The 27,381-nt window shown below is 37.9% G+C and overlaps 1 long non-coding RNA gene across 1 annotated transcript in view; it reads right to left on the bottom strand.

Annotated features, from left to right (window-relative positions):
* Positions 1-27,381, bottom strand: part of LOC309864068 — a 43,467-nt gene that overhangs the window by 2,209 nt on the left and 13,877 nt on the right. The window contains exon 3 of the long non-coding RNA XR_014311367.1: positions 177-237. This is a non-coding gene — a long non-coding RNA (uncharacterized lncRNA). The remainder of the gene's footprint in view (positions 1-176; positions 238-27,381) is intronic.

The raw sequence follows: 27,381 nt of genomic DNA, 5'->3' as shown, positions 1-27,381 counted from the left end.
GGATTGTGTATGAACTATGGTCCTTATAATATTGGGGAAAGGACACCATTTATAAAGGTTTTATAAACCTTTTACATCAAGGAACTTGTAGGGGTGCTGGTCACTGGAGTCAAGTTCAAGCGGGTCCAGGCGTGCATGCAAATTGACCTCCAGACTCACTGCCTCAGATCACTTACCTTCATTTGACACAGGAGTCTGTATTTTGTGCCATGCAGCAGATGGGCAGTTAGAGATAGGCTGAAAAATAAAAGCAAACTTCTGTAAATGTGAGATTGCAAACGGTAACTCGACCTATGAAGAAGAGCTTCCTGGTATTATAAGGACATGCAATGTTTTAAATAAATGAAGTTTAATAATGTAAAGAATCAGTTTTACATTTAAGCAGGTCAGGAGTCTGGCGGAGGTTTGCCCAAGAAGTGACGGTTGGGGTTGTTGACATCTGACCTGAGAATAATACAAGCTAAACAGGGGAAGAGGGAAGGGCACCCTCCTCTGGGATAAGGAACAGTATCGGACTGGTTTCTTGGAAAAACATTGTGGCTGCTTTTCAGGGACATACCTGAGGGGAGGCAGAGAAGACCCGAGAATTCAGAGGAGAGACTGTTGCCACAGTCCAGAGAGAGAGGAGGCATGCCTGGGGGGTTGTACTATTTTCCCAAACCTCTGCCCACCCGTCTGGGGGCAGCTAGGGTAGACAATCCTTTCTTGATTATCATGTAGTTGCTGATGAAAGCACAGATGTGCTTGAGATGAAATGAAGTGGGCTTCGTTTGGTTCCTGAAACCAGGCACCTTCAGAGTAAAGGTTGTGCAGACAAGTGGGAAGAGATTTAGAATCCCTGACTTGAGCAGTGGAGAGTCACAGATCCAAAAGCACCAGCTTAACTGGTGAAGATAATTCTTTTTTTTTTTTTTTTTTTGAGTGTTAAGTGTACTGCTTGGCCTGCTTCTGTTTCCAGGTACAGAGCCCATCTGTAAGCGGGGGCGCTCAGGATCTACTCCCAAGAGCCTGTGAGGGGTACGAGAGAGAGAGTGCTCCTGAAGCTTCCGAGTGGAACCCCTGCCATGTAGTAAGCAGGCTACACATTTTTGCTTTTTCTTAATTCACAGTTGTTTGTCTAAGCAGTCAGGACAAACAGATGTTCGGGCACCAGCTGTCAGTAATGTTGGCTCAGGGTCACGGTCATGAGAATGACTGTCTATGTTGGGACAGGCTGGGCAGGAAAACGCTACTCAGAATGGAGAGTCCCAGGGCTCCAAGAATGAGGACCGTGGCAAAGCAAGGTCACGGACGTTTGGTAGTAAAGGACACAGGAAAACTGTTGGAGTACAGAGTGGCATCAGAATCCCCTGGTTAAATGAAGCTCTTGACAGGGTGACTTGGTCTGGAGCCTGTGGTTTCTGTCTCCTTTCTATGAGCTCAGTGCAGGCAGGTTTTAGGAGTTCTGTGCTCAGGATGGATACACAGGGGCTCTCATTCTTGCCTAATTGGACCTCTGCAGGAGTACTACCAGGAGCTCCAAGAGACTGTGAATATTCTAGGCTAGCTACTGGTATCTGAGCCTCTGTGCACTGTTCTCACTTTGAAGAGCGGGACAGGGGCCTGGCCATAGGAGTCCAGAATGCACCCTCTCTCTTTCATTGTTGAATGTACTTGGAATTACTGGTGTTGCTTTGGGCCTTGGTTAACACTTTGGAGTCAATGACCTCAGAGGAGCCCAAGCATTGGAACATTACTTGTTAACTCACAGAAATGTAGCTTGTTGCATCATCCCCTTTCGTCTTTTTCAAAGTCATAAAGCAAGGATAGGGGCGGGGTAGGCTAACTATGAGACTGAAACAGGAGCTCAATGGAATTAATGTGGAAACTCAAGATTCTCCCTTCAGTGTGATTACCATTATTTATTTATTTATTCTTGATGCTTTCTTGACAATGCAAACATAAATGAAGAATTAATGTGTATGCATGTATGTGGGTGTCTACTAAGTTGGGCTGTTCAAAAAAAGAGGAAGGTATTTTTAATGTTTTAAATTTTTATAAATGTTAAATGCTGTTGTGGCAGGTAGAACTATTGTATATTTGAAAACTTCATTTATGAGAGTTAGCAGTATAGATTTTTTTAATGTCAGCAATTTTGCTCCATGCATTCCAAATCCATTATCAGTCTTGTCAAGAGAGAAGAACCTCTCATGATTTCAAAGGACATGCAAACTACTTTTATTCATTTCCCAATTCTCTCTGAGTTTTAAGAATAAACTGACAGCTTCAGTTAGAAGTAATCGTATCTAAATATTCTGTGTGTGGGGGAGACATTACCTCCATTTGCTTAAGCTTTCAAAACTATATAAAAGTGAAATCTGTCTACTGGTTCATTAATGCATCATGAGAAAATGGATATTTGAACTGTTACCAAATTAACAGGGTAAGTTTCGGGTGACCTGATGTGAAGATGTAAGCCATGAGTTTTACAAAATTCACTTAGGGAGCTCTGAAGACCGCCTCAAAGAGACAGATAATGAAGGTGGGTACTTCTCAGCAAATATGGAAGAAATGTAGGAGATCATCTGACTTTAAAAAATAGGCTATGACATGCTTGAAATTCTGTTTCGATGGGATCCAGGAACACTTCAGGTGAAGAGAAATTTAACTTCCCATGTTTGAAAACACATCTAAATCAGGTCTATTTGCCTCTCCTTGGGAACGAACTATCCTATATTTGAAGACAGATTGGATGGAGAAAACAGTCAGTGGTTTTAGCAAAGAACAGGACAGATGCCTGGGATTCCAGGAAGTGGTCTGCATTCAGATTGTCTCTCACAGGAGCAACTATTTCTTACTCAAGGGTGAGTTGTGAAATTGCAGCAAGGATTTTAAAAATATATATTTATTTTTGTTCTTGAATCATGGTTGGTGAATTTTCTGAAGGGGTTTTATTTATTTATTTGACACAGAAAGATACAATGAGAAAGGGAACAGAAACGGGGGAGTGGGAGAAGGAGAAGCCGGCTTCCCGCTGAGCCCGATGCAGGGCTCGATCTCAGAACCCCGGGAACATGACCCGAGCCGAAAGCAGACACTTAATGACTGAGCCACCCAGGTGCCCTAATTTTCTAAGGAAATGCATCAGAAATATGAAAAACCCTTATAAATGAATTATCTAATAATCAGATGTTATAAATTAATTAAAAGTTTTTGAAAAAGTCTAAGGAAGAACTCAAGTTTAGGGAGGAGAGAAGGGGAGGTGGAAATCCAGCAGTGTGGAGTGGAAGGGCACATCTTCTTCCTCCTTTTCTTCCCATTTCTCCTGAGTTCCTCTGTAGAGTCTATGACCTTCTGTACTGAATACATAAATTGGACAGTGGAGGACAAAATTCAGAATAAACATCTACCACGAGTAGTGAATGAGTAGATGTTGTGAGTCATGTTATGGCGTGAGTTATTTTGAACATACGCGACATTTACCTTTGAGCTTCAACAAAAACGAAGTAACATATGCTGAAAATGGTTTGGCTTCACATGGTCTTAGAAAGGGCCAACTTTTTCCAGCCCCACAGACTAAAAAAATGATGTGATGTCCAACAATAAATAAAACAATAAAAATTAAAACATTATACTGCACTACTAAGTGTCAGACAATGTTGTGTGCTGTTTAAAATATATGTGCAGCCCTCACTATAATCCTATGAAGTAGGTAATATTATTATTCCCATTTTAAAGATGAAAAAAAGCTGAGGCATAGAGAGATTAAGCAATTTATCCAAAGTTATCCAGTTTAAAAAAAAAATGGGGATTCAGGGTCAAAGTCCTTAACTAGAATGCTAGACTGTTTACACATACACCTAAACGAGATGTGTATGTATATAGATATGTACATGGGGGTACCGATCTACCTATACATGGTTACTGTTAAAAAACAAAATTCAACGGAGTGAATTTAAAGATCTAATTGGTTTTATTAAATGTTGCATGGATTGGGCAGCATCCCATCTAGCAAGTAGAGGGGTGCTTTGAGGAATTGTATAAAAATGGTTTACAATTTTGTAAATGGGAAGAATGGTTTACATAGGAAGGAAGGCGGGGCAAGAAAGTGATTAGCAAAAACAAAGAGGGTTTCAGGTAAGGTCACCTTCTCTAGGAGGGTCTTAGTAGGTGGATGACCTCATCTTCCTTTGGTGGATGGGAAGAACTACATCATGGATTACCTCACGGGTCCTGCAGACTAGAAAATTCCAGTTTGATGGGCTTAAAATTCCACTCCTGGGGAGGTTGAAGCTGCAATTAAGTCTCAGCTCGCTGCTCTGAGGGCAGGTGACTCCACGTTGGGCCAGTGGTTTTCTGGCTAACATTTATAGATGTAGATATCCACCTTATGTGGGAAATATTTAGCAAATCAATAATTTTGGATTATTGCCTACTCAGCATTTTACCTCCTCTTTCTAAGGTCACTTCTGCACTGCTGAGAAACCAGGAATTTGTTCCATGTTGCTTCAGCTTAGAATTGCCAATGAGAGGTACTGGGTGAGATTAGAAAGTGGGAGAGAAGAAGCCAGAATCCTATAGAGGCAGTTGCAGCCAGATGCAGGAACAGATGTGAGGTGTCATGGAACCTCCTCAACAAACCTTCGAGAAGCACCTGCCTTCCTACCAAGACAAGATAGTTGATGGAAGCTTTCCAGAGATTTTGAGAAATGTAGAAGCTCCTGTGCGCTATTAAAAGCCACCGACTTCTGACATTCTGACTTAGCTGTTGGTGGATGGAGGCTTCTCTGACTACCCACCCCGCTTCCAGGCAGCTCTTTAACCTTTTTAAAGCCTTGAATCCTTATGTTAAATATGTCATATCAAGAACTTGAAGAATGTTCTGTTCCTAATCATGGTCTTAATATAATAAAATACTGAGGTACTTTAGTATTCTGCTTAAAACCAATGGCTGTTGAGTCAGACATATTTAGTTTAGTGTTTCAATTCTACTGCAAACCGACAAAGTTATTAAATATATCTAAATCTTAATTTGCTCATTTGTAAAATATGGATAAAAATTATACCATTGTTAATAGAAACTTAATAATAGCACCTCTTCTAGGTAATCCTGGCTATTAAAAAGAAACACGTAAAGCACTTAGCATAGTAGTAGATGTTGCTGATTATTATTGTGATTTACTATCGTTTTGCTTAGAAACATTACTCAAATTTCTTATATCATCTTTTCTATAAATCTGGGAAATTTAATGTTACATTTTAACTCTCCAATTAAGAGGGAACTACGATACTGTAATAGAGTCTGGTTTCATTTAGAGTATTCTTGTAATGAATACTGTCATTTTTTTCCTAAAATAAGAAAATAATATAGGCTCATTGTTAAAAAGTTAAAAATACAGAAATGTAGGGGTGCCTGGGTGGCTCAGTGGGTTAAGCCTCTGTCTTCGGCTCAGTTCGTGGTCTCATGGTCCTGGGATTGAGGCCCACACCTGGTTCTCTGCTCAGCGGGGAGCCTGCTTCCCCCTGCCTCTCTGCCTACTTGTGATCTCTCTCTGTCAAATAAATAAATAAAATCTTTAAGAAAAAAAATACATAAATGTGTAAAGTCTAAAATGAAGGTGTTTCCATCACCATTGAATAATTACTTCTATACTTTTTATATGCACGTGTATGTTTATATACATTTAGACAAAAAAAGAGATCAAATTAGATGTGCTTTTCTATATTTTTTTTAAACTTAACAACGTGTCTTTACAGATCTATATAAAGAATTACCTTAATCTTTCCAATGGCTTTGTGGTATTTTGTTGTATTGCTATGTCATGCTTAGATTAATTAACCTTGTGTCTATGAGTATTAATTTCCCATTTATCTGCATTATGAAAATGTTCAGTCAGCATCCATGCAACTTTCTCCAACATCTAATAATTTGCTTGGAGTGAACACTTGAACATGCAGTTTTTAGGTCAAATCAAATGGGCATTTTCTTCAGTTCCTATTGTTATGTGCTCAAGAGAAAGCTTGAATAAGTTTTTGCTTCCAAGAAGAGAACATAAAAGTGCTTATTTCTGTAAACTTTTGATAAGCTTCTGGGTAGCTGGTGATAAAGGTACTGTGTTTACAGTATCAGGGATTCATGGATAATTAAAATGTCCCTTATCCCCATTGTATCAAGCATTCACTGTCTTAAGTGAGTCTTTGGCAAATGCTGGAAGGGAGTCAGTTCTTAGGGAAATTCTCCGATGAGTGCCCTAAAGGCCAGGATTCTTGTTGAAGCAAGAGAAACCATATGCTTCAGATACCTGCTGCACAGAGCACAGATCTGACATGCCACTGTGAACATGTGAGAGAGCCTGATTGGAGCTCAGCTGCAGCATTTTTTCCGATCAAATGGAGATGGACTGTGGGAATGCTGAGAAAATAACTCATTAATTTTTTTTTTTTTTTTTTTTTGTCTTATAAGAACTTGAGCACTATTTAGTTGAGGTGTTTAGGTTCTGTGCCAGGTCCAGAAGTAAAGAGACGTATTTGGTCTAATAATCTACCTCTGTTATGAAGACAGAAGTAAACAATTCAAACACTTCAATAAAAAGTTGAGATTTTGAGTGAGCATAAAATCTCATTGCTTATCTAAATAGGTCATAAGGCTTTTAGACGGTTAAATGAGTAGAGTTCTTGGGTGGAGTCATTTTATTTTAAACCATTGCAAAACCATGTCCTTATTGATTGATGGCAACAGGAAAACAGGCAAAGTAGCTTTTTAGGGCCATTTCATGACAGCAAAGACGGGAACATTGACCCAGGGAAAGGCAATAGTTTCCTTCTTCTTCCTTCTTTGACTTAAGAGAAGGCCTTCACTTCATCAAGACATGCATCTAATAATTTAATATAAATCAAAAGTGTAATAAGAGCTCACAGCTGCTTTAGGCCAGTTGAAATTGAAAATTAATTCGTAAAAGAAAAAAAAAGAAATGAATTCCTTCTCCTATAGTTATGACAATAATATTATATGCAGCCTAGTCTGTGATCCCTACTTCATAAGTTGTAAAATCAGAGTCAGATGGAATGAAGGTTTTATTAGTTTAACATAGTTGGACTTTTATTTTATTTTATTTTTTTCATCTATATACTTCTTTAACTGATTCTCTGTACATTCCATAAGGAAAAAAATGGAGCCAAAATCTAAGAGAAGGACTCTGGCATTGAAAGGAATTTGGACCAGTTATCCCCACTAGACCGATACTAATTTGACTTTCCTACCTCCCCCCTGAAATAGTTTGAAGACTGTGGGTGTCAGGAAAGGACTATCAGAGTAGGCTTTGCAAGGAGAACCTTGTCAGTTTTACTTTAGGACGTTTTGCAAAAGTATAACTTACATGCTAGCGATACATATTTAAAGAGGCTATACCGTTGCAGAAGAGAAAAACCAACAAAAACTGATTTACATAGACTCCTAAATAAAAGTCATTTTTAAAAAGCTGTGTTTTCCATTTTTTAAAAAAGATTTTATTTATTTATTTATTTGGTTGAGAGAGAGAGAGAGAGAGAGAGAGAGAGCCCAGAGGAAGAGTGAGAGGGAGAAGCAGACTCCCCGCTGAGCAGAAAGCTCTACCTGGGGCTTAATTCCAGGACCCTGAGATTATGACCTGAGCCTACGGCAGCCCACTGAGCCGCCCAGGCAGCCCTGTTTTTTCATTTTTTATAACCTAAACTTTAGCATTTTTTTCAAGCATTTTTCCCACTTGAAAAAAATACACACTCATTTTGATTGAATTTTTTGGAATGAGATATTTGACTACACAAAAAATTCATTATTATTAAAAATAGCAATAATAATAATAATAATACCTTAACTTCTTTTAAGCACTACTTTTACCATTTTGTAGAATTTTACATGATCAATTATTTACTGTTGGCAAAAATTTAGTATGCAGTTTCAGCAGACAGAATTGTTTCCATTCTACAAAAGATGCCTCTGAAAGACTGAGAAGGTCCCTTCACCTCCCTGTGCTTCCTGAGGCTGGGGGCAAACTCGTTCCTTCATGTGCTGCCAGGACAGTGTTCTCAGCAGGATACAAACTCAAACTTTTGCCCTGTAAGTGACTTGCCTGAGATCACATGGCTCACAAATAATTTCTTTGGACTCACGCTTGGTATTCCTTATATCTAAAAAATCTAGAAGAAATGAAACAATGTTTAACACTTATTGCAAAGTTAAAGCTCTTTTTGGTCCAAGTCTAGCTGAGTTAAGGGTGTAAGTTCTGTTGAGAGTGCCATGAATTAAAGTTAATCAATTGAAGAATGTGTTTCACTGAGACTCCATTTAGTGGATGCTGTGCGACACTTCTCAGAACTCTTCCAGGATGGAGTCTTGTTGTCGGAGGGCAAGCCCCCTACTGCCTGCTTGTAACCAAATGCTCCTCGATGGTGAAGGATAAAGGTTCTGCCTCTTTGGCTCAAGATAGGACAAAGCTTGCCTATTGCAATTGTATCATAGTTCAACTTCTCCCTCTGCCCATCCTGCTTTGCTTATCCCTTGTAAGTGTTGTTCTTGGGAGAACTTCCTGATAATCTCCTGCTTACAAATCTCAGATCTCAGAACCTGTCTCCTGAGAAGATGACTTAAGAGACTCCCTGCCTGAAATTAGGTAGGAATGGGTGGAAGACTGGGTTCAGCCTAGTCTCTGGCTCTTATTAATAATCTCTAGACCTTTCCATGAAGTTTCTCTAGCAGGGCAGTTAGATTTCTTCCACGTTGTTTCAGAGCTTTGAGACACCAACACAGAGAAAATCCAGTTCTCTTAAAGACTGAGCCTATTAGAAATAGCATAGCAATTGCTCCTCTATGCTCTGTTGATCCAAACAAGAGGCCAGTCCAGATTCAAAAGGAAGAGAAGGAAAATAGGAAAAGTACGGAAGAATTTGAGTTTATCTTTATCTGTTATATGCATCAACTGAAATGGGCTTTAGTTTCACAGGGAGAAATGTTCTTCTCCTATCCCTCTCCAGGGGAGTGCAAAGTTAATGTCCTGTGAATGTGAGCCTGATGAATTTTTCAGTGTCAACAGAAAGAAATTAAGACATTCACATGGGCAATGGCTGGGGCAGTGGGTGTGATGCGGGAGTAATGTGTGTAAGAGAGGTAGACCAATTATTCCTCTTCCATATAAACAATTAGAGGACTGTCCACCATAGGTGTATAATTTTAATCCATAGTTATACGTGCTGTCTTTATGTATGTGATAACATAATGAAGCAGAAGCTCATTTGGTTAGAAGTTATAACCCTGACATCTGAAATCGGACACACACGGATTTCAGATTCCACTTTGCTGCTGGATGAGTATATGATCTCCCATGAATGGACCTTGGAGTCTTACTTTTCTGACCTGCACAGTGGGAATAATGATGCCTAGTTTATGAACTTTGAAAGTCAAGTAACATGAAACAGGGTGATGTCTATAAAGGTATTCATGTTGGGTCTGGGGTATAATAAATACTCAAGAAATTGTGACTCTCAAAAAATAAATAATGGGGTCAAAATATTGATAGGAAGCAAAACAAAATGATAAAATCGTAGGGAGAAACAGTCATGATAAAAACCATGAGTAACATTGAAAGACTACATATTCCTGTTCATTTGTAAAAGGAAGAAAGATAGACTTGCACAGCTCAATAATAATGAACTATGTGGCATGCTTTTCCCAATGCCTGGCAGATGACAGACACTCCACAAATGCTGCAGAATTTGAATTATCATGAAGATGTGAAGTGGGAAGCAAGCTGCATTTGAAGGGGACAGGTAAAGGACAAAGGAGAGGGTAGAGAATCAGGCAGTGGAGTCAGTTGGCTTGTTTCTTAGAATTCCTGCTTCCAACACTATTCGGATGCAGGTTTTAGGGGGAAAACTTTGCTAGCCACATTTTTAAAAAGACTATTTATTTGAGAGAGAGACAGTGTGTGTGTGTGTGTGTGTGTGTGTGTGTGTGAGAGAGAGAGAGAGAGAGAGAGAGAGAGAGAACGCGAGCTGGAGCAGGAGTGAGGGAGAAGCAGACTCCCCGCTGAGCAGGGAGCCAAAGCAGGGCTCCACCCTGGGACCCTGAGATCATGACCTGAGCCACTCAGGTGCCCCTCTATCCACATTTTAAAAGTTTTTTCCTGGAAATTCTCTCTCATTTATTTCTCATTCTTAGTGCTGATTAACTACAGACCCCACTGCTGGTAAAAATCTAGAGCTGTGACTGTGTTTTCAAAATTTTTTATTTGTTTTGCTGTCTTCATGACACAGAATGGCTAAAGAAGAAGAGAAGAGGGAAACCTAGGTCAATGAAATTATGTGTACCAGTCCATCTCAGCCATTAAATATTGATGACTTCACATTACAGTTTTAGAACAACAAGGAATTACGCTCTCATATCAACTGGGCTGAAACAGAAACAAGTCTGGTTCCCTTCCCCTGTGGTTAGCACAGTGAGTCTGGACAAACAGGCAATTAAGTTCTTAAAATATGAATTCAAATGAAGCTGAGACTGGGTGTGTTTCCGTATTGTTCTACAAGCAAAGACATTTAATTCCCCGGGCTAGCTTCACTTATTCTGACTTCTCTTGATAATCATGCATGATACTCAACGTTCATACCTATTTTCAGCAAGGGGAAAAGATTGCTTGTTCATAAAATAAAAAACAAACAAACTTATTTTCTAACATCTCAGTATCGATACGGTAGAAAGCAGAGTTGTTCAGTGGAAAAGGTCAGAACAGCTTGATCAGATGTCAGTTGCACCCATTAGCTATTCGTGTGATCTCCAGAAGGTCACCTGGTGCATTGGACCTGCAGGTAGCTCATCTCTCAAATATGACTGATGCTAATTCTTGATTAGCAGGGCTGTAGGCTCGAATGAAATTGTGAAATTGTGAATGGAAAAAAAAAAATGGGCTATAGAAAGCTCCTTTGCCTTAGGACTTTAACACAAACTCCGTACAAGTTTTTATAGTCTGATAACGTCTGTTTGCATACTCATGGCCACATATATTTTGGATGTAAACTTAAAAAAAAATCAACCAGAGCATCTGTATGCTGCCTGCAAAATAACCTATTTGTTTGAAATTATATAGACATTTTTATCAATTAAAACACATGTAAACATCTATATATGTATATATAAAATTTTAATGTCATTTAGTTTTGCATGTTAGATATATATATAATACTATATGCAAAATGGAATGAATTAGTAAAATTTAACTTTTTTTAAAAAAGATTTTATTTATTTGACAGAGATCACAAGTAGGCAGAGAGGCAGACAGAGAGAGAGGAAGGGAAGTAGGATCCCCACTGAGCAGAGAGCCCGATGTGGGGCTCGATCCCAGGACCCTGGAATCATGGCCTGAGCCGAAGGCAGAGGCTTTAACCCACTGAGCCACCCAGGCATCCCAGTAAAGCTTAACTATTAAATCATGTTCGAGTTTGTGTTCTCAGCCACTTACCTACTTTTCTATGTTCTTTCTTAACAGTTGGTTTTCTGTAGCTTCTTTTGTAGCTTCCTCTCCCCTTTGTTCTCTTGTCCCATTCTTTTTATGTAGTCTATTGATATGGTCACTATTGTTCATAAAAAATAATTGGTTAAATGACCTTGATACTTGGGTCTATTTCAGAAAACATGATTCATACTTTTATTTTAATAAATGCAAAGTGCTAATGTTGGTAGAGGATTGAGAGATTCCATATTTCAGGCAAGTTCCATACAAGAGGTTGTTGGAGGTAGTTAACAAATGTCAAGTAGTCTAAGCATAAATTATTCAGGATTTTCCAAAAGAAAAAAAATGGGATAAAATTTAGTTCTCATTTATCCAAATAGTCCCTTTGATCAGAGCAATTTTGACTACATTCTTTTAATTTCCTTGCTCCACTTTGCTTACTGATTTTGTCTGTATCTCCATACAGTTAACAAATTGGCTGATATTTCTGGCTATCTTCACAATCAATTATGCATCGATCAACTGATTGACCATGTAGCAATTTGATTTGGTTGTTAAGACAGCTGCAAATACTGGATTGACTCTGGTGCAATTGTTAGTTCGGCTGTACAGACATGGTGTGGGGAAAGTGCTTTTGGGATATGTCTAAAATGCCTCACATTCTCAAATGGTCATTTAAATGGTAAGCCAGTGTCCAAAAAGAAGTTTAAGTTAAATAATTCTTATTTTCACAGATTGCACATTAAAAAATAGAATTCCATATGGAACATAATTTAAGGTGCTCACAGAATAAGAAAAAGGTTTGCTTGGCATTCTTCTGTCCAAAATAGGTGGCCTTAACAGCTAGATTAACAATGGGGCAAACTAGTGAATATTGCTGCCTTTCAATGCTGAAGAGGATGTTAACCCTTGCAATTACGTTGTCCTTATCCTGTGTAGATTTTGGTGGAATGAGCGTTCTATTCAGTATCACTAATATTTTCTTTTCTTTTCTGACTTAGCACTATTTAAAGTTAAGAGAAGCTAATTGTTAGGAAATGGGAACTATGATGCCTTAGTCTCTGCAAACAGAGACTGTATTGTTTATGTGTCAAAATATTAACTATCTGGCCCTTTAAGAGAAAGTTGGCCGACCCCTGCCAGGACTACTATCAGCCTCTAGTGAGAGTTCAAAGTTCTTTTCTACCCACACCAGTCATCCCTCCATTCCGTCTAAGGTCTGGACACTTCAGATCAGGGAAGACAGGAATTCCTCAGAGACAGTGTGGCACCAGGCTTCCAGAGGGCAGAACTTTCTGTGGGATGAGCAAAGGAGTTAAAATCTCTGGTATTTGCAAATGCTTTCAAGTTTGTTGGGATTTGTTTGGGCTTCTCTCTTTTTATGTCCCTGTCATACAGGGATCCAAAGTCTTCTCTCCTTTGAAAAAAATACTTCCTTTTCTAACCTTTGCAGAAAGCGCACTAGTAATCAGGAGGATGAAGTCCGCAGTCTAGTAATACTTGAGGGGATGTGTTCGCTCGCTGTTCTAGGCCTGGAAATGATCTTTTTACACTACATCCTATTAATGTGGAAAGATATCAAACTTAGGTTTTGTGTTTAAGGAAAAAGAGCCGAGGTAAATATCTGACACATGTTCATACAGGCTGGGAATTCATCGAGAGTTCTGGGACTTCTTTGGGTTCCATTCTAGCTCACTGGAGTTTAGGATTTCATTCCAAGTTTTTTTTTTTTTTTTTTTTTAAAGATTTTATTTATTTATTTGACAGAGAGAGATCACAAGTAGGCAGAGAGGCAGGCAGAGAGAGAGGAGGAAGCAGGCTCCCTGCTGAGCAGAGAGCCCGATGCGGGACTCGATCCCAGGACCCTGAGATCATGACCTGAGCCGAAGGCAGCGGCTTAACCCACTGAGCCACCCAGGTGCCCCATCATTCCAAGTTTTGAGGTCAAACTTCAGTAATAAAATATGTGTATTTACTGGTCTTTTGTAGTGGTCATTTCCATCTGTATTATGGAAAAGCCAATAATCTTTCTGTTAAAAACTCAAGATTCTCAGCCAAATTCACCCCCCCCTTTTTTTTTTTAAAGATTTTATTTATTTATTTGACAGAGATCACAAGTAGGCAGAGAGGCAGGCAGAGAGAGGAAGAAGCAGGCTCCCTGCTGAGCAGAGAGCCCCGATGCAGGGCTCTATGCGGGGCTTGATCTCAAGACCCTGAAATCATGACCTGAGCTGAAGGCAGAGGCTTAACCCTTTGAGCCACCCAGGCGCCCCACAAATTTCTCCCCTTTTGACCAAGCTAATGACATATTATTATTATTGGTGTTTTGGCTATAGTTCCTACCCTCAAGTGATTCCTAGTCTGGTGGTCAAAACATAAATACAAACACCTAACCGTAATGAAATGTGGTAAGTGATGAGCAGCTTCATCAGAGAAGGTAGCATTTCTCAGTGGTGTGACAGATGTGGATATTTCCAGCTCTCGCATACAATATAAAATCTTGACAGGTGGTTGTTAAACCTTTGGCAGCTTAAAAATGGCCATGGTGGAAATATCAACACCATGGAAATTGGCAAATCAGGACTTTTTTATTTTTTCTCAAAGAGCAAATTTACCAAAACAACAGTGCATTTGAGCTGGAAAAAAGGAGGGAAAGAGTGAAGTCATCACAGAGGGGACAGACAGCAGGATTAAGACATAATTCACTGAAACATCAGTAATATTTGATGTTAGAAAAGATTTATTCTCTTCAATGCAAAACCATTAATTTAATTTTATTTATTAAAATATGAAAATCATAAATTTTCTTATTCTTTTATACACTTAATTTGCCACAGATCAGCCAAGCAAAATTTTCTCACCACAATTACATGATTCATCCAGACCTGGTTTTTTCCATTTCTTGTGTTCACGAGCCTGAATTGCTCTTCTCCTGGGTCCGGGCACTGCCATTCTCTGGCTCTAGAACCAAAGACAGATCGATTTGCACAGATCTTAGGAAGTTTCAGTCTAATCGTGATTAGTCCAGAAAGGATAGACTCAATAATTTTTTTCTTGAAGGAGGAAGGCATCTGAGCAAGTGCTCCCCAACATGTCCCTCTGATCGTTTTGGGGTTAGAAGCCCTAGAACAAATATATGGCCAGGCTCTGTCTGGCTTAAAAAAATCATTCTTTAGCAGCTAGGAAAAAAGTTACATGTTTTTCTGAACTGTGTATTTTTGTCCCCAGAGTTTAGGTCAGACAAAGAAGAGTAAATGGTAAATCAAAAGCTTTTGCTGCCCCTGATTTGGACTCACCCGTGTTGCTCTGCATGTGATCCTGTGTCATACATTGTGGAACCAGACTTCTCAACTGCTGTGCTACAGGCATTTTGGACCTAATAATTCATCACTGGTGGGGATTGTCCTGTGCCTGGTAGCATGTTTTGCATTCTCCTGGTCTCCAACCAGTAGGCACAACCAACATGGTGACAACCAAAAATGTCTCCAGAAGTTGCTAAATGTTCCTTGAGGAGCAAACCTGCCCTCCCTTCTTCCCATTGATAATGATTCCTGTAGAGTCCAAGAACATACTTTGAAATCTGTACTAAATGCTATGGATTTCATGAAGCTTTCTTCAAAATGGAGTGATGTTCTTTTGTCTGAATTTTTTTGTATGCTTGCCATTTTTTTTTCTATCTTTGTAGGCATTTAGCAGAATGCTAAATGGAATGGCATGTTTTTATTCACTGATTAATCTTCCAAATATGCATAATATATGCCATGGTCTCTGCTGGGTCCTGGAACAACAAATGGAGCAAGACATTCTCTGCCAGTACTTAACTTTTGGGACTTCTAGGATTGATGCAAATGACCATATTTATCTTCTTGCAATTTGTTGTTCTTTGGGCTTTCTTAATAACCATTTCCTCTGGTTCTTTTCCTACATTTTGCCCGAATGTAGGAATTATCAGCCCTTTCAAAATGTTAATGTCATTTACAAATTTCCAATGAAAGGAGTAAAGCATGCAGTATTCTTTAATTTTATCTAATCCTGGAACTCCATTTTCTCCAGAATCTTATGAGATTATTGGGCCTTGCCAAATACTCATCTACACATTTCTCTCTCCTTTAAAGATGGATAATAGTAAAGTTTTTCAAAATAGTGTTTTTAGCTCTGATATTTTCCAGAGCCCTAGACCCAAATACAGAGTTTCTTCTGAATATCTCGATTAAAGTCTCACAAATATCTCAATTCAGTACTCTGCCCAAGGCATCCATGACCCCCAAAATAGACAGTAAAATGTCTTTTTTATCTGTACCTTTCACACTATACTGTCATAAGCTTAGCTCAGTATAGGTTGGTCATTTATAATTCTCTCTTCCCTAGTATATTGTGAAAACCCATATGCAGGGCCTACGCCTCTTCTTCACTCTTTCCAGAATTGGGAACAGAACGGGTGCTCAGGAGGTATTTTCTTTAAAATTGCATTTAAAATGCAAAAACCCTGGAAAAAAGTAATACCCCTGGCATTTCTTAGAAAATGTTTTTTTTTTTTTTTTTTTTTGCTTATTTCTCTACTATATACCGACATTGAGGTTCAAGGGTAGATTCGATAGCTTTAGGCACTGAAGGTGAGATGCTCCAGATGCAGAGTAGCAAGTGAAAAAAGGACAGAGAAGTAGAGTACTTGCATTTGCAAAGACAAACTCGAACAATTTAATAATGCTGGATCGTGCTAGCAGTATCTTTGAAAGAGTTTTTAAGTCTCTTTTGTTTTTATTTTTTGCTTTTTTGCCAGTCCTAAGGATTTTGAAGGTTGGCTTGGGTCCAGTGTGATGATTAAACATTTGTTTCTTAAAAAGGGAATTGATTCTTTTGTTCTGTGTTGCTCAATTCAAGATTAAATCATGAGGGGATTTGGAAGGATATACCCAAGTTTCATCTGGCTCTGTGAAAACAATATGTTACTACATAATTACTCCTTTGTAATAGCTCAAGAAAGTAATAGTTCCTTTTTTCTTTTCTTTTCTTCTTCTTTTTTAATTAGAACTCCATACAGTGCTTCTGATTAAATCCAAATCAGAGCAAACATTATGAATGAGTTTTGGGGAGCCCGTCAAATCTTCCTGGCACAATTCTTTGCTGGGCCCAGAAATGCCTTTTCTCTCTCTTTCCTTTAGAGACAGGAGAGTTATGGGTACATTTATCTTTGCGTTCAGGTGCAGTGAGACAGAGATGAGGGAGAGAATCTGCCAAGTACTAGGAAACAATATTAAACGAGCACCTTGAGGAAATTGCAAAGTAGTTTCTCCTTTATCAGGATTTCTAATTCCAGGTATCTTACTCTGGAACTTTTGTATTACTTTGATATCACTCATAACATGTTCCATTTCTGAAACTGCTAGACCCACAAAAATCAGCAGCCCTTTTTTTGGGCAATGGATGGAAAGAAGACCCATAGAATACAATCTGTTGATTGTGAAAATAATTCTGTTGATTTTCTTTTCTCAGCTGTCAATACAGACTTATTCTTTGTTGAGAAAAAGTGAGTGCTAGTTTTCTGTTCTCCTCAGTCTTTGTGGAAAAAAATAAACCTCTGAGGATCAAATCCAATAGTGCTGATGCAATTACTTTACATTATTTGATCCCTTCTGTGTCTGTGATTACCATCATGCCAAGTTCAGATACTACAATCAATAAAACAGAATAACTTCATTTTTGTTTTATTGTTTAGACCCCTAAGTTCACTTGACATTATAAGAGACATAATTTGACCAAACTAGGCCTATATGCACAAGGTAATGAAGTACGTTATAACACAGGTATTAATAATGCTGTAGGTACATTGAAGCATAACTCAGTGGTTACATTTATTTAAAGTAGATGGGATAAAGATGATGATTTATTTTCTTTTTCTTCCATTGCTTTCTCTCCCTCTTCTTGCCAAGGATGATGATTTGTTAAGGTAAATGGAGGGTCTATGAAGAAAGGAGTGATGATGTGATACATTCTCTTCAATAGTCATCATCTGTACTCTGAGGGTGAAGCCAAGAGCATAGGACGGGACTATGCTTAAGTTATATACATGTTATGTATGTCTACATTGCACATGTTAGTAATTAATTAGTTATTAATTAAGATTTATTTATTTATTTGTTTTAAAGAGAGAGAGTGCAGGGGGAGAGGCAGAGAGAGGGATAGAGAGAGAGCATCTCTAGTAGACTCCCTGCTGAGTGTGGAGGCTGAGGTGCGGCTCGATCTCAGGACCCTGAGATCATGACCTCAGATCTGAGATGAAAGCAATAGCCAGATACTCAACAGACTGAGTCATCCAGGCACCCCTTGTCCATGTTATTTAAAATAAGTTAGCTTATTTGATAGTTCTTTTTTGCAAAAATAGATTCTAGACATTTGGCAAAGTTTTAAGAAAGTTAAAAGATACAATTTATAAGTTAATATATGTAAGGCTCTTAGAAAAGGACAAGGTGCAAAGTAAGGAATCCCTCTGTATTTGCTATTACTGTATGTGGAATATTTACTGTCAACTTAAGGATGTTAGTTAATACCGAATTAATGTTAAGCATGTATTATGCGTAATACACGCATACACCCATACATACTCACACACAATATAGGATTCACAAATACAGTAGACATAGTATATTTCGTTACCATTGTATTCAATGGTAAAGAAAGGCACTAAAAAGGAAATTAAGACTATAAAGCAGAATGGTAAGTGCTTGGTGATATTAGGAGTTCAGAGAATGGAAAAGTCCTTGTGACCCCAAGCAAGATACAGGTTTATTGATTATATGGAGGAAGATTGGAAGAGGTAGTAAACATTTCAAGAAGGTAGAGAAAAAAAGAATGGAGATAGGCCTGCATGAAATATTGATAGTCTGGCTGTCTTAGATGCCGAGCTAAGAAGATGAGATTAGAAAGAAATGCCAGAATCACAAGTCTGGACTTGACTCCATTTAGTCATTGGAATTTTCTGAGCCATGATATGCCAGGTTGATATTTGTGTTTTAGGAGGCTAGCGTGGTAGTCATGTACAAGCGAGGGATGTTGTGGGAGAGAAATGGGAGGCTAATAAAATAACTAACTGGTAAGTAGGTGTTAGGTATCAGTGGAAATGGGTGGAAAAAAGCTAAATGCAATGGACATTGCTGAAGAAGAATCATTATGCTTTATTGTTTTTATACGATGTTATCATTTGCAGACTTGGCATGTTAGAGTAAATTGCACATAAAGCAATTACATCAGAATTCTTAGGGATTATGTCAATTTTTCATAAACACTAACTTTGTTTCCATGGCTAAAATAATTAACTGAACAATAGTAAATGAAAGAGATAACCATTTTAAAGTATTTATAATTTACTGACTATCTTGAAAGCTGGTGCTAGAACTCGGGGTGTCAATTAGGGTTACTGTAATTCAATTATAGGCTTTACAGTTTACTTATGTGAATTTGGACAAGTTATTTAATTCTCTGAACCATTTGTTTCTTATCCTAAGATGCTGAATAATAAATACATCTTCATTGGTTGGATGAAATAGTATATTTAAAATGCTCCAACATACCTGCAGCCTGTAATAATCATACAGCACATGTTAAGTACAATTAATGTTGGGAAACTAAGTGTAAAAAAGTGGAAAGTCTACTTCTCATTGTAGAGTTTATCACTGGGCCAGGTACACTGTACACTTCATTTTTCTAGCTTTAAGAATTTTACAGGGGTGCCTGGGTGGCTCAGTGGGTTAGGTCTCTGCCTTCGGCTCAGGTCATGATCTCAGGGTCCTGGGATTAAGCCCTGCATCAGGCTGGGATTAAGCCCTGCATCAGGCTCTCTGCTCAGCAGGGAGCCTGCTTCCCTTCCACTCTCTCTGCCTGCGTCTCTGCCTACTTGTGATCTCTGCCTGTCAAATAAATAAATTAAATCTTATTAAAAACAAAAAAGAATTTTACAATCTTTGTTTTCCTACCACTTCACTGATTTCTCCCTTAACCTTGCTTACTTATTTCTTTTCTTCTCTTTGACCTCTTTCTGTTGGTATGATCCAGAGATCAGGTCTTCGATTTCTCTGTATCTCATACTTTCCCTTGGTAATCTCATGCAGTCCTGTAACTTTAAATATCACTTATGTGCTGATAATTTCTATGGTAGTTTTAAAGATGTGTTCTCAGATTCTTTGATATTCCTCCTTCCAAATAACTGAGCTTACTTCCATTTCTCTGAGTAGGATGGACTAGACATAGTGATTCCTTTCTAACCGGTGGAATATGACTAAGTAGTGGAATGTCACTTATGAGATCAGGGCTTCCATTTTGGGTTCTCTCCTTCATCAAGTGCTCTGTGTGGAGACATGTTCTGAGAAGCCTTATGGAGAGGTCTATATAAGGAGGAACTAAAACCTCTTGCCAACAGCCACACAGGTGAACTTGGAAGCAGATCCTCCAGGCTCTGCCAAGTCTTGAGAGACTACCACCCTTGGCTTCAACTTCGTTACAACTTTCTGAGAAACCCTGGGCAAGAACCACTCCGTTCAGCCATACCTGTTCTCTAACATTCGGAAACCATGTGAGATAGATATCTATATCATCTATATCTATATCTATTTTTTCCCTTTAAGACACTTAAGTTTAGGGATAATTTATTACACAGCAGTAAGTGACAGATATAACCCCTGAATTTTTATCTTCAACCAGACCTCTTTCGTGAATTCCCAACTTATATATCCAACTGCCCACTTTCTACCTCTACTCAGATGTTTAACGGACATCTTAACTTCAACATATTTCAAACTAAACTTATATTCTTTGCTCTTCTCCCTGCATGCCCCAGCATAACTTTCCCCTGCTAGTTGCCAGAAATTACTAAGTTACTAGATCTTCAAGAAATCTTTGACTTCTGTGTTCTATGCTTTCCCCCAATCTATGAGGAGATGCTTTTGGCTCTATGTAAAAACTAGATCCTGGTTTGACCCCTCCCCACCTCCCCACCACTCTGCTGCAAGTCAGCCTCATTTCTTTTCTGGATTATTGCAAGAAACTTCTATTGTCTTTCAGCTTCTATTCTTGTCCCCCTGCCCCACTATATATTCTAAATCAGAGTTGTCCTTTAAAATCATGTCCTTATTCTTTACAAATTTGAGTCAGATTTCCAGTTCTATTAATGGTAGAGTTGCTTGAATTAGACTAACCTTTCAGCAGACAGCAATTTTGAACACTGGACAAAATATTTTTTAAACAGCCATCTGAAGGTACTAGAGAATTATACAAAGTAACAGACACTGAGAGGGATCTGACCTTTGAAAGAAGGGTACCATACCAGATAATAGATATGTTTATGAGGTCCCCCATCCCTCCGGGGGCAATATGTAATTAATATGTGGTGTATTTGAATAAAACTAAGCTGAAGTCAGTCTTACTGACTTGTAATTTCAGAGAACAGAGTTAGGAGGTGTCAGAAAGATTAGAAGTTAGGAGGAGAAAGCCTGGAGAAGGAGCCACTCATGCATAACCCCCTCAAACCTGTGGCTGGTTCCCTAAAATTCGTATACAGAGAGCATATATTAAAAAGCCCAGAAGAAATCAACAACTTGATGTTTGAAAACACGGAGCATAGCTTACAGCAGTTGACCTTTACTGGGAAGACAGAGTCTGGTGTTTCTTGTCAAGTAAAAAGTAAACCACCTTTGGCTTTCCATTGGAACCCATGAGATTCTTCACAATAGATGCAAATACTGTGCTCCTTCATTTGCCCAAATGCTAGCAAAAATGTGTGCATGCACTCTCTGTCTTTGTCTCTGCCTCTCCATATATTGTCTCAACAAAGTACAAAATCAGAGCTTTAAAAATTCAGTGTGATCAGCCAGTAATTTAAGTGGCTGTTAAGGGAAAAAAAAAAAAAAAAAAGTCATCCCTTCTCATAGGAAGATAACAGAATCCAGAGTCTCTATGCGCAATACCAAATGTGCAATAAAAATTTATTACCTACAGCAAAATGTGAGCTACTCTCAAAAATGAAAGCAATCAATATCAATAGACTGTGAAAATTAGTAGACAATTAATAGTCAAGGACATGAAAGTATCTATCACGAGGACTTAATTTAAAAGATGGTCTTAAAGAGAGTGAACAGATGGGAAATACCAGTAGGGAAATGGAAACTATAAAAAACCAAATAGAAATTCTTGAAATGAAAATTTTAGCATCTAAAAAAAGTTCTGTGGATAGATTTAGCAGCAGTTTGGAGTTAGCATTAAAAGTTGTGGTAGGCAGAAGAATGCCTCCCTAAAATGTCTACATCCTAATCCCTGGGATTTGTGAATATGTTACTGTGCTATTGTCATAAATATATATATGTATTATATATAATATATATATATATATATATATATATATATATATATATATATATATATATAATCTTCATCCCAGTTTCTGGTGAAGCTCCTAAAACTCTTGGAATTTCCTAAATGGTAAGAATGATAAAGGTGAAGTGGGTGCCTTTTGTTATTCATAAGAAGTCCCTTTCAACCACAGCAGAGTTTATGTTAATGAGGTGATTTTTGAACCCCTCAAGGATGGGGGCTGTTTCTAGGAAAACCAACTTTGATTAGAGGGTTGGAATTATCAGTTCTATCCTTTTGACCTCTGGGAAGGGGAGAGGAGCAAAAGATTGAGTCAATCACCAGTGGCCACTGATTTAATCTATCATGCCTAAGTAATGGAGCCTCCATAAAAACCCTAAAGGACAGTGCTTAGAAGGTTTCCTGGCTGGTGATCACATGAAGGTTCTGGGAAAGTTGTAACCTGGAGAGGGCATGGAAGCTCCCTGCCCCTTCCTCCATACCTTGTCCTGTGCTTCTCTGCTATCTGGTTGTTCTGGGGTGTTTTTTTTTGTTTTGTTTTGTTTTGTTTTTTGTTTTGTTTTGTTTTGTTTTGTTTTGTTTTTTGGTAATAAACCTATAATTCAGTAAGAAAATGGGTTGCTAGTTCTGTGAGTCTTTCTAGCAAATCAATCAAACCCAAGGAGGGGGTCATGGAAACCTCTGATCTGTACCCTTGGTAATCAGAAGTACAGGTAACAACCTGGACTTGTCATTGACATCCAAATTAGGGGTAGTCTTGTAGGACCCACCCAGACCTTAACCTGGTAGGATCTGATGCTATCTCCAGGTGGAAATATCAGAATTGTTAAATGGTAGGACACCTACCTGGTCCCACAGAATTTCTTGGTGTATGGAAACACTCTCATATGCCCACACACACTTGGTGACCAGGAGTGTCAGAAATACTGAGTGTGGGTAGTAAAGTAGTCACATAGAACAAAACACATTTTTCCTTTATGGTTTCTTTACATAGCAAAATAATTTTTCACATGGAATTAAGTCTACAAACTTGAGAATAGGGAGATTATTCTGGATTATCCTGATGATCCCAGTGTAATCACATGGTCTTTTAAAAGTGGAAGTAGATCAGAAATTTGAGACGATGGAAGAAGACAGAAAGATTTGAGGTTCGAGAGACACATGACTAAATGTGGATGGGTTTGAAGACAGAGGAAGGAAATCCCATGCTAAGTCAAGCAGGTAGCCTCTACAATTTGGGAATGATCCTTGACCAACAGTCAGCAAAGAAATAGGGACCTCAGTTTCACAACCACAAAGAACTGAACTCTGCCAACAACAGGCATGGGTTTACCTAGAGCTTTCAGAAAGGAACACAGCTTTGCTGACACCTTGATTTTAGAATAATGAAAACGGTGTCAGATTTCTGATTTACATAATTATAAAATAATACATGTATGTGGGTCTGAGTCTCTTTAAGTTTATGGTAATTTGTTATGGCATCAGTTCAAAACTAATATGAAAGGGTCAATAAAATTCAAAGTAGACAAATATAAAGAGAAAGCAAGGTGAAGAAAGTTATTTTTTAAAAATGCTGGCCAAAATTTCCCAAATTCAATGAACAGAAATCCCAAAAGCTCAGATTAATCTCGGCAAGATAAAGATAAAATGAACGACACCTAGGCTCATCATAGTACTACTATGAAAACCAAACATAATGACAAAATATTGAAAGCATTGAGAGAAAAAAAGAAATTACATATAGGGGAACAATTATACAAATGATAGCTGAATTGTCATCACAAACAGTGAAGGCCAGGAAACAAGGGAGGGACTTTGCATTTTCAACAAATGGTACTGGAACAACTGAATAAATATATGGGGAAAAGGAACCTTGACTCCACCTCACTCCACACACAAAAATAAATTCAATATAAATTATAGCCTTAAATGTATGTGCTAAAACCATAATCTCTTAGAAGAAAATACAGAATACTTTTGTAGCCCAACAGCATAGGCAAAGATTTCTTAGAGAGGATAACAATGCACTGAACATGAAATAAAATAATCACAAATTAGACCATCAGGATTTATAACTTTTGCTCATTAAAATACACCAATAAGAGAGAGACAAGCCAAACCATAGACTGGGAGAATATTTGTACAACATACATATCCAACAAAGGAATTTTATTTGGAATATTTAAAGAACTCCTTCAGATCCATACTAAGAATTCAAATAATCCACTAAGTGAGTTAAGGAATTGAATAGGTATCTCACAAATGAAGATACATAATGGTCAAAAAACATATCAGAAGGTGCTGACATCACAAGTCATCAGGGAAATGAGAATGAAAATCACAATGACTCTACCATTCTATATAAACCAGAAAAATAATTTTCAGTGTTTGTTCTTGGCAAGGATGGAATTCCTACACTGCTGGTAGCACCATAAGGTGATACAACTACTTTGGAAAACCTATTTTTAGTTTCTTAAAAAGTTACACGTGTAACAATCAGCAGTTCTACTCCTAGGTATTTACCTAAGAGATTTGAGAACAAAGTATTTACCTAAGAGACTTGAGAACAAAGTAACTCGTACAAGCATGTTCACAACAACTCTATTCCTTATTGCCTAAAAAGCAGAAATAGCTCAAATGTCCATCAAAAGAATTATAAATAGCAAATTATGGTATTTGTACAATGAAGTACCAGCCAGAAGCAAAAAAGAATCAACTATTGATACAAACAACAACATAGATAGATCTCAAAAATATTACCCTAAGTGAAAGAAACTAGACATAAACACCCACATACAGTTTGATCCTATTTATATGAATTTCAGTGACAGGTAAAATAATCTATGTTGAAATCAGTCTATGTATGGAAGAAATCCATAGTTACTTATGGAGGAGGAGATTGAAAGTTCACAAAAGAATTTTATGGAGTGATAGAAATGTTCTACATCATATTTGGGAAGGGTTTGAGTATTTCCATCTATGTACAGTTTCTTGAATTGTGCATTTCAACATGCATTCAGGTAAAAAAAGTAAGTCCAACAAAATACAATGGACTAGAAAGTCCTGGTCTGGCCTCATTACCTCCTGATCTCCTTCATGTGTTTAATTTCAGCCATGCTTCTCTCCCTGCTGCTTTCTGAATAGGATGCTTTTATGGACTTTGCTTTAACTGTTTCTCTTGCCTAGAATGTTTCTCCTATCAATATCTTTTTCACTAATTCCCCTTGTTTTAGATATTTTAAATATGTCTTCATATCTTTTCTGAGGACTATCCTAATCATACTGTTTAAGGCTTCAACTTGTTCTTTTCCATGCTTGATCCTCTTATTATTCTCTACTTTTTTCTTTAATTGATAGGACTTATCACCTTCTAATATAATATGTCATTTACTTTTTAATTACAATTACTGTTACTCTCTATTTGCCTGCTTATAATGTAAACTCTGCAACGGTTGAAATCTTTTTTTTTTTTTTCAAAGATTTATTTATTTATTTATTTGAGAGAGAGGGAGACTGTGCAGGGTAGGAGAAGGGGCAAAGGCAGAGCAAGAGAGTGTCTTAAGCAGACTCTACACTGAGCTCCAAACTCCACATGGGACTCCATGTCAAGACTGTGAGATCAGGACCCGAGCTGAAACCAAGAGTCAGAAGCTTAACCTACTATGCCACCCAGGTGCCCCAGAAATCTTTGTCTTTTAATTCATTAGTACACCCCAGCATCTTAAAGTGTTTGACACATAACCAGTGCTCCATGAACACTTTTGTGTCAGACAAGTGTAGGAACAGGAGGTAGAATAAAACAGTAGGAAGCCTTCACTGTCCGGCATTCGTAACAATTTATTTTCAGCTCCTACTGTGGTACTATGTGCATATAATTGAGAGCAGAAGTAAAGCTTTATTGTTTCCTTTTTTTTTTTTTTAAGATTTTATTTATTTATTTAACAGAGACAGAGAAAGAGGGAGGGAGCACAAGTAGGCAGAGCAGCCGGCGAAGGGAGAGGGAGAAACAGACTCCCCACTGAGCAAGGAGCCTTATGTAGGGCTCAATCCCAGGACCTGGAGATCATGACCCAAGCCTAAAGCAGATGCTTAACAATTGAGCCACCCAGGCGGACTGGAAGAGATTTCTGTTTTCAGAATTTTAGATTACTTTATAGGCATTCAGGGTGCAGGGTGCCTGGAGACTGTGAATTCTTTTATTTATTTATTTATTTACATAATTACTCATTCTTTAGGTATTGGTTCTATTCCTTACAACATTGTATATAATAATCTCTGGTTAAATTAGTCCACTTACCTTTCACAATTTTATTCTTCTTGTCAAAATACCAATATTCAATACAGTAAAAGTAAAGCTGTGTTTTATGACTTACTGTATTTTAACCTAAACAGTTTTTTTTCTTATTTCTTGTTAAAACACAGGTATTAGATAAGTAAATACCGAGACCAAAGGGAATGAGTAGAAAGTTATCTTATTATGAAAGGCATAAAATAAATTAGTATATCAAATTTTCTAAGTTTTCCTTAGAATTTTATGAATAAAAATAAGACCTAACTCAATTCCATATTATCCATATGGACTTAATAACATAATTTTATGATTGCTAGATATGGATTTTTAAAGAAAAACATTATCTTGACATTCTCTCTGGTATATTTACTGAAAGCAGTAACAACAAAAGAACAACATCACATCTTTTCTTAAAAAAATGTAAGAGAAAATTTTCTTTCAATTATATGCGCATTTGCATCTCGTACTACTTGGAAGAAGAAAAGGGAGAATCAAAATTACCATAATATTAACTTCATCATTTTGGAACTTCATATGGAATGTCATACGAAGATAATACATGGGTCCCTCACTTGTATCTTTCTTGATGCAAAGCTGAAATTAGGAAATTTGTGCATATGGTATCTGCTGCTTAATGAGTTTCAATTAATTCTATACTCTTCAGTCAAAATGGTGGTTAATTATCAGGTGACTTTTCTTTCTTTCTTTTTTTTTTTTTTTTTAGATTATTTATTTCTTTATTTGAGAGAGAGAAAGAGAAGGAGAGGGCACAGAGGGAGAGTGAGAAGGAGAAGCAGACTCCCAGAGATCAGAGAGCCCGATGTGGGACTCAAATCCCAGGACCCTGAGATCATGACCTGAGCCATAGGCAGAGACTTAACTGACTGAGCCACCCAGGCGCCCCTTAAGTGACTTTTCAAGATAGAGTCTCATGAAGCATTCTTGGATCCAAGTCATTGTCTTTTAATTCTGCAAACTACTCCACTAGCTCTTATATACTAAATTATATCCTTGGGGTCCTTCTTTCCTTCCTCCGTCCCTTCCTTCCCTGAACATTTATCAGGAAATATATTACAGAACTGAGAGAGTTGGAAATAACATGATTTCTACCCATGAGGAACTCACAGACCAGTGTGCAAAATAGACATGTAAAAATATAGTCATACTATAAACGGATGTTTGGAAAGTAGATGTATATGTGCATATACTCACATTGCATTGGGAATGACTAACTTTGAGGCCAGTAGGAATTTGTTGGGTAACTTACAAGGGAAT

The sequence above is a fragment of the Mustela nivalis genome, assembly GCF_964662115.1.
Source record: "Mustela nivalis genome assembly, chromosome: 5".
Classification (NCBI taxonomy): domain Eukaryota; kingdom Metazoa; phylum Chordata; class Mammalia; order Carnivora; family Mustelidae; genus Mustela; species Mustela nivalis.
Note: the sequence above shows the minus strand (reverse complement) of the source record. Positions and strands in the feature narration are given on the sequence as shown.